The 8153-nt window shown below is 38.1% G+C and overlaps 1 long non-coding RNA gene across 5 annotated transcripts in view; it reads right to left on the minus strand.

Annotated features, from left to right (window-relative positions):
* Nucleotides 1-922: 922 nt before the first annotated feature.
* The window catches only part of LOC127525108 (uncharacterized), a 21585-nt gene continuing 14354 nt past the window's right edge, over nt 923-8153 (minus strand). For 2 of the 5 annotated variants that reach the window (XR_007933255.1, XR_007933254.1), the window contains exons 2-6: nt 7446-7478; nt 6178-6317; nt 4568-4596; nt 2891-3176; nt 925-1879 (exon numbers count right to left, since the gene is read on the minus strand). This is a non-coding gene — a long non-coding RNA (uncharacterized LOC127525108). Of the gene's footprint in view, nt 1880-2890; nt 3177-4567; nt 4597-6177; nt 6318-7445; nt 7479-7648; nt 7698-8153 lie in introns of all 5 variants that reach the window. The other 3 variants (XR_007933256.1, XR_007933257.1, XR_007933253.1) reach the window with 3 other exon arrangements.

Consider the following 8153-nt stretch of genomic DNA (forward strand, 5'->3'; position numbering starts at 1 on the left):
TTTGGTGGATGTTTTATATACTAAAAAATGTAGTTCGATCATTTGTGTTGTCATATAAAATATTACATAGTACGTTACATTCTCTACATGCACATTGCAAGTGCAAAGAAATGTGTACTTTTTGCAAGGTTTAGTTTAAAGGGGACCTATTATGCCCCTTTTCACAAGATGTAACATTATAGCTGTATAATGTATGTAATCAATAGCTGTAATATATAAAGTCTCTATTGTCCCCAGAATGTGTCTGTGAAGTTTCAGCTCAAAATACCCCACAGATCATTTATTATGTCTTGTCAAATCTGCCCCTATTTGGGTGTGAGCAAAAACACACCGTTTTTGTGTGTCCCTTTAAATGCAAATGAGCTGCTGCTCTCCCCTTTCCAGAAGAGGGTGGAGCTTTAACAGCTCACACTTCACGGTTGCTCAACAACAACAAAGCTGGAGAATCTCATGCAGCCAAAATGACAATCGTCAGTAATGGTGTTCAGCCTTACATCGTTCAAACCAGAGTCAGACACTGACGGAGAGACTCAGGAAGAAGTTATAACTTTTAGAATGCATCTGGACGTTTCTGAATGGTTAGTGGATAAATTGATGTAGTTGCTGTGGAGTTGATTCAACTCATCGACTAACATGTGCCATCATGTTAATCTTTTGTGCAAATCCAATGTTGAATTGACCCTCGTTTGTGAAGCAGTCCAGCGTAAAATGACGGCATTTCAACAACACTCTACTACAACAACTCTTCCTCTTCTCTAAAGCAGCCCAACGTGGCCTCACCCCCTTTGTTGTGTGTTCCTGGGGGCAGGGTTTATGTAAATTTTGGGGTTTGGGATGTCACCAACCCGGGAAAAAGCTTGTTGTAGTCCCTACCAGCCATTTGTTGTAGTCCTTAAAAAGCGATTTCTGTAAAAGAAAATGTCTCCCTTTGCATTGAACTTTGAGCATCGTAACTTTGCAGATGTTGTTTATACTCAAAAAGCAACATTACACATTAACTAAAGCTAAAAAAAAGTGAAATCCTAAAAATCCCCTTTAATAACAATAATTCAATACTATACTATACAGTTTTATATACTATACAGCTTAAATATGGTGTAAATAATGATTTACAGTCTTTTATAGCAGTAGTTTCCATTTTATTAGAAAAATATTTCCAAGTAAAAAAAGAAAAGAAAAAATTAATGTATATTTGGCAAACAGTCAGAAAGCAGAACAAAGTAGATATATCTCTTCTAGTCTTATTAAATGGCTGGGTACTCTTAAGAACTTGCAGAGCAAATTGAAAAGTTTTCTGTCACAACGTAAAATATATAGACGAGTCTGAAGTTCATAAAAATTGTGTATTGTTCTGTTTTAATCCTAAAACTCAATTGCAGACAACCTCATAGCAGTAAAGTGGATCCCTGGGTCATCCATTCAGCAATACTAGGCCAAATTTCACCTGCCATGGCTCACGATGAATGAGTGAATATTGATGAACATGGAAGATCTACAGGGGCAATCTTTTTTCCCCTCTTCGGTGGAATGAGGGAGGAGAGAAGCGCCTCGGTGGTCCCGTGGGAGGAGTGCACCTCTCTCAATATTCAGAATATTCTGGTTGAAGTTCAGAGAGAGATATCAATCTCACTTTGAAGCGCCAGGCCTTCATTTGTTTGTGAGAGATGTGAGGTGTTCGCCAGATGACTGTGCCAATTCTTCAAAAGCCACTTACAGTAGAGACACTCACTGTAGCGTTTGCTTTTGTTGTCTGGGCTCAGATGACTCTCAAACCCAATAGTGAAGCCTTGATTGAAGCAGTGCACCCAATTCACCTGTGCGTTAAGGAGAATGCGCAACCTTTGCTATGACAGAGTGAAGCTGAATGCAAAGGGTATTGCTGGTAAATAAAAATACAAAAAGCAGAAATTATTATAATCAGGCAAAGTAGATATACTATAAATAAATAGACATGTAAAAATGTAAAACTGTCCACCAAAATAATGTTTTTAAGTACATTCTAAAAATTGTTGAGTTAAAAACAACCCAAGTTGGGTCGAAAATGAACAAACCCAGCAGTTGGGTTAAATGTTTGACCAACCTGCTGGGCAGTTTTATTTAACCCAACTACTGTTTAAAAATTACTATATGGCTGGCTTAAAATGAACACAAAATAGGTTGGAAATTAAAAATCAGACACATAATTACCAGAGGCAACAATAATAATCAAAAGGTGAACATTTATTAATAAGGAATTTAATAAATGTTTATTGTTTTATTATTATTCATTAAGCTTTTTAATAAATATTAATAAATTTCAATTTCCAATATACTTTGGGTTCATTTTAAGCAAGCAATACAGTTTTTTAAACAATAGTTAAGTTGAATAAAACTACCCAGCAGGTTGGGCAAACATTTAACCCAACCGCTGGGTTAAAACAACCCATTCACTGGGTTAAACAACCCAACCCAATTACTGGGTTTGTCCATTTTCAACCCAACTTGGGATGTTTTTAACCCAACATTTTTTTTAGAGTGTATGCAACTAATTGTTTGTTGAGTTTCCTTATTTATTAGACTGACAGAAATATAACAATATAATGTAATAACATTTATGCACATTTTAGCTATCAAAATAGCAAGAATAATGAAGCTAAATGCCATTATGAAGAGTATATGTTTTTTTAAACAAAATAAAATTAAATAAAACAAAATAAACAAAACAAAACGAAATAAAATAAAATAAAATAAAATAAAATAAAATAAAATCCCAACCCTTACTCCAATGTGCTCACTGTTTCACAGCAGTACCACCCACTAGCATTTATAAACACATTCACATGGCTGTCAATTTGCTTAAATTTTGTGTCACTTTAGAGAGGATTTCATCACCTGGAGGCTCTCCACTTACCGCTGAGGTGCTGTTATTTTTCTTCTCTTTGTCATCAACACTTGTTTTCAGAGTGGTGGCATGTGTTGTGTGTGTGTGTGTCAGGATGCTGGTTGCGGTTTTAGCAAAGCAATGGGCCATGCCGGCCTCTCTGTGAGCTTGTTTATAAGGGGAGTCTTCATGGCCACTCAGTTGAGCCTGGTTTACCAACACTATTGATTGCAGGTGATGTTCTGGACAGAGTCCATCTGACCTCTTAGGGGACTTAAATACATCATTGTCCTGGAGGGGGACCTCGAGAGACCTCCTGACCACAGATGAAAACACACACACATGCAACCACAGTGACATTGTTGGTGAAATAAAGTCATCGTCACAAAGAGAATTCACAGATCTATTCAAAATGTTACGTTACATTTAAATACCATAGAGAATGAAAAAGAAAATGGTGAAACTTTCCTCTTAGATATGCATTATCACAACATCATGCAGCTCTTCCCTTTTAATTCCCTGGAATGCTAATTAGATTTCTTAATATGCAATCATGTTAACATTCAGGCTAATTTGTGTACCATGCATCTTTGTTTTCAAACACACCTTTGAGCAATTGATGGAAATCCAATGAGACGTAGGCTTACCTGCCATGAAACAACCACGTCTACTGCAGACGCGAGGCAGGGACAGGGGGAAGTACGTTTTAAATTAATTACCATCAGGCCCCTTGTAACTGTTCACTTTTGTAAACAAACATTCTAATGTGCAGTAATTAATTAAATCTGCCACTCTCCCCCTCTCCTCTCATTGATCTTTCTTGGTTTTAGCTTCTAAATCTATTCAAGGTGTTTTTCACTGGTAGTCAAGTGCCAGGTGAGAGTCTCATTTGAATATATAGTCTTCAAGGATATTACCAAGGATCTTCTGGAATCTGAAGGCATCAGCAGTATGATGGTTTTTCACAGGAACTTCCTTTGGGGTAGTGTACAACCAGTCTTCATGGGTTGGAGAATAGAGCCTGTTGGTTTTGGCTGGAGCTGAGAACTTAGGGGCCTCCACTGCTTTTGGCCAAATCATCAGGAGCCCTGGGCAGGCATGACTGCTTCTCATCATGAAGAATAATGTTTGGCCTGGCAGACCATTAGGGATGCTAATTTTTGTTGGCTTTGTGATGTCACTTCTGATATCCTGGCAATCTGGCGGGGATTACCCGATGCGGACGTACAACCCAGTTTGCCAGGTTCTATTTCTTGTCTCGGCCCCAGTCGAAACTCTAACGCCACCTGCCTGCTAATGAGCGCTGGCGTTGGGGATGCCCATGTGGACCGTGTGGCAGGAATAACCATACACCAGCATCACCTAAAGCTCTATGTGAGCGAATGTGGCATGCGGCGTGACAGATGTTGTGCGGTGTAGAGACTATCAGAGGGGGATCAAAGGCACAGATACAAACAAACCCCTGTATGATTCACCTCTGGCTCCGAATCATCCATTCAGAACAGAAATGATTCGTCACCTCACTCATAAGATGGCTAAAATGGTTTGCCCATATTGAATTTCACCTACAGAACATCCTGCTTGAGACTTCCTTTATTTCAGAGAGGAGGCAATTATAGTATTCTCCAATCTCATATTTCATTTGAGAGGCCTTAACAGCTATTAAAATATATTAAAGAGATGGAAATTCTCCCATCATTTACTCACCCTCATGTCATTCCAATCCTTTCGTTCATCTGTGGAACATAAAAGAAGATATTTCTATAAAAAAATGCCTGTTTTTTTTTTCTTCATGGGGTCCAATATTGTTTGTATATAAAATTATATGAGTAAATAAGGACAGAATTTTCATTTTAGGGTGAACAATGCCTTTAATTTACACTATTTGAACTGCATGGTAGGCTCTCATTTACCCCAAACATACATCTTCTACAGGTGGTTCAAAGGCCAGTCACACTAAGGATAACTATAATAACAAGAATAATGATATATATTTAAAAATTGTTCTAACGATAAGGCACAGGGAGCGATATCGTCGGAATCACTTTCATTATGATTTTTTCCAGCTGATGAACAATAAAAACATTGACGGCCAATCAATCGACCCAACTATAAAGGGTTAGTTCACCCAAAAATGAAATTTCTGCCATTAATTACTCACCCTCATGTCATTTCAAACCCGAAAGACCTTTGTTCATCTTTGAAACACAAATTAAGATATTTTTGATGAAATCCAAATGGTTTTTTCTCTCTAAAAGAAAGCAACGAAATTACCACATTCAAGGTCCAGAAAAGTAGTAAAAACATTGTTAAAATAGTCAATGTGACTACAGTGGTTCAACCTTAATGTTAAGAAGCGACGAGAAAACTTTTTATGTGTAAAAACAAAACAAAAACAATGACTTTATTCAACAATTTTTCCTCTTCCCTGTCAGACTTCTATGCAGTTGACGCAGTGAACGCAGTGCAGGCTTCCATGTTTACATCCGAACAGCGACTCATTATTGGCCGGCTCCTGCATCAGCATCACATGCATGCGTTGTGCTGCTCACGTGAACAGATTCAGCCAATACTGAGACGGTGTTCGGACGTAAACATGGAAGCTCTGCACTGCGTCAACTGCGTAGAAGACTGACAGGGAAGAGGAAAAACTGTTGAATAAAGTCATTATTTTTGTTTTGTTTTTGCATACAAAAAGTATTCTCGTCGCTTCGTAACATTAAGATTGAACCACTGTCGACACGTTGACTACTTTAACAATGTCTTTACTACTTCTCTGGACCTTGAATGTGGTAATTTCGTTGCTTTCTATTAGAGATAAAAAACCATTTGGACTTCATCAAAAATATCTTAATTTGTGTTCCAAAGATGAACAAAGGTCTTGCAGGTTTGGAACGACATGAGTAATTAATGACAGAAATTTCATTTTTGGGTGAACTAAACCTTTAAAGAGGGTGAGCGTTTAAAACAAAACAACAAAACTGCAGCACATACTTATAATACACAGAACTTTATTGGCGATAGTGAGGATGCTAATATCGTTATCATTATGGTTATCGTTCTTGTTGTGAATGAGCTTTAAGAGGTGAGTCTGAATTAAGACTGAATGAGTAGCTGTGGCCAGTGGAGAGTTTATTATTATTTGTAATATAACACAGCGCTACTGTAATTTTGGAGCAGAGCGATACTTGCCAGGTGAGCTACTTTTGAAGAGTCCATGCAAATCCGAAAAAAGTCAAAAAGTCAATTACACAAGCAGCTCAAGCGTGCACCATTGAAAGCTGGTGATGTTTTATTGAAGAGGTCCTTTAACTCACGTGAAATCCAGTGCTGTGCACCTTCTCCGGAGCACTGGTGTCAGGTGACCTCTCAGAGTCCAGAAAACAACTCTCAGGTGGTCTGCCATGCTCCAATAGGCGGCCCGTTACCCCCGTACACCCGAATGCATCAAAGGAACCTATGAGCATATCAAAGTAGGGTCAACTTCACAGTGAAAGCATTAGCTTATAGCCATTTCTAATAATTATTTGCTGTGTACCGGGTACTGTTTCTCATTCTCTCTACTGGGCAGTGCTAACTAATTAAGGCACAGCAAGACTAACAAAACACCAATTAATTACAATTACAAAAAGATCAGGTGTAGCTGGTCTCTTCAATCACCAACAGAGAAAAATTAGCTCACTTTTTATTCTGACACTGGTCAACCAAACACAGTGTATTGCATATTTGAGGAAGTTTTATACTGTAGATGGCTGCATTTAGCACCGTGGCATCGCAAAGACAACAACTAAAAGATTCTCTCTGCACTTGTACCAAACTATATGCCAAGCTGTTACAGAGGGCAGCATGCTGTCACCACAAATCGATCTGAAAACAGAAGCATCTGCATCTGGAGATGGGGCTAATGGAGGCATTGCCTTGGGTGTGTGATGGAGACAGCTTATTTTTTCCATGTGATTATCCTAACAGTGCTGCTTATATACAAATGTAAATGGGCTGCTTAGAAGCTCCCCCTCCCTCCATGTTTCTCTCTCTTTCTCCCTCTCTCTCTTCCATCTGCTAGACAATAGTTTTTAATCTTTAATCCATGAGCAACCACTGAACACCAGTGAATTGCAAATTACAGATGTTTTACTGTCTCAGCTATTTTTTTTTTCTCCCCCGTTTTGCTTTCCAGCTTCCCACTGTCAGTCAGTGTCTCGCACATATCCTGTGCCATCATGGCACCATATGACACTGTCATCATTTGGTAATTAAACCCGTACTGGCTTTAAATATGAAAAGCTGGCAAGGGGAGATGAGTTGATGGGGCTCGCTGTTGTGGGGACCAGATTTCACAAAAGCATCCAGATTTCCACAGGGAGAATCTTTTACTTTTTCCTGCATTATTTATTGTCTCTTATACTGTTTTTGGTGCCCTTCACTAGGATGCCAGGTTACATTTTTCTGACTCTGATTTTGAGATATTTAATTTGCCCATAAAGCAAAATGTTCATATTAACACATTTTGTTCAAACTAACTACTTCTTTAGAAGTTAGTTTGTTAGTTCACCCAAAAATGAAAATTCTGTCATCATAGACTCACCCTCATGTTGTTCCAAACCCATTTGACTTTCTTCTGTGGAATACAAAAGATAAATAATTGATTATATTCATTTAAATAAATGATTATATTCATTTTTATATATATTTATTTTTGCCTTTGTTTGTACAGTGCAGTTTACAGAGAGAGCGAGAGATGGAATCACAAGATATTTTGAAGAATGTTTCAAATGTTTTTGTACATACATTGCAAGTAAATGAGGTCCAATCAAACACTGGATGAAATTGATTTACACTGTATTGACAAACAAAAAAACAAAAAAAATACATGGTTTGGAATGGCATGGGGTGAGTAAATGATGACAATTTGAATTATGGCTGAACTATCCCTTTATCAAATGTTATACAGCCTTTATAAAAACAACACGTTAATTTCTCACATAGTTTAAGATATAGTTTCCATCACAAGAGGAGTCTATGACATAATATTGTTCATCGTTTCCAAAAAAAGAGGGATGATAAATGATGAGTGCTGAACTCACAGGGTGCATGAACCCACTGCGCCCTTTTTCCAAGAAGAAGAAGGGAGGGTGAAACTTATTTAAAGCTAAATGTGGCAAGAACTGGGACATATTCAAAAAGCCTTGCTGAAGGGAAGGAAAGGTGCGTATGTCCGAGGGGGCTGGAGAGAACAGAAGTGCTGCCCCATTAATCCACCACAGCCTCTGCTTTGAGAAACAGTGTGTAGTGT

The sequence above is a fragment of the Ctenopharyngodon idella genome, chromosome 13, assembly GCF_019924925.1.
Source record: "Ctenopharyngodon idella isolate HZGC_01 chromosome 13, HZGC01, whole genome shotgun sequence".
Classification (NCBI taxonomy): Eukaryota; Metazoa; Chordata; class Actinopteri; order Cypriniformes; family Xenocyprididae; genus Ctenopharyngodon; species Ctenopharyngodon idella.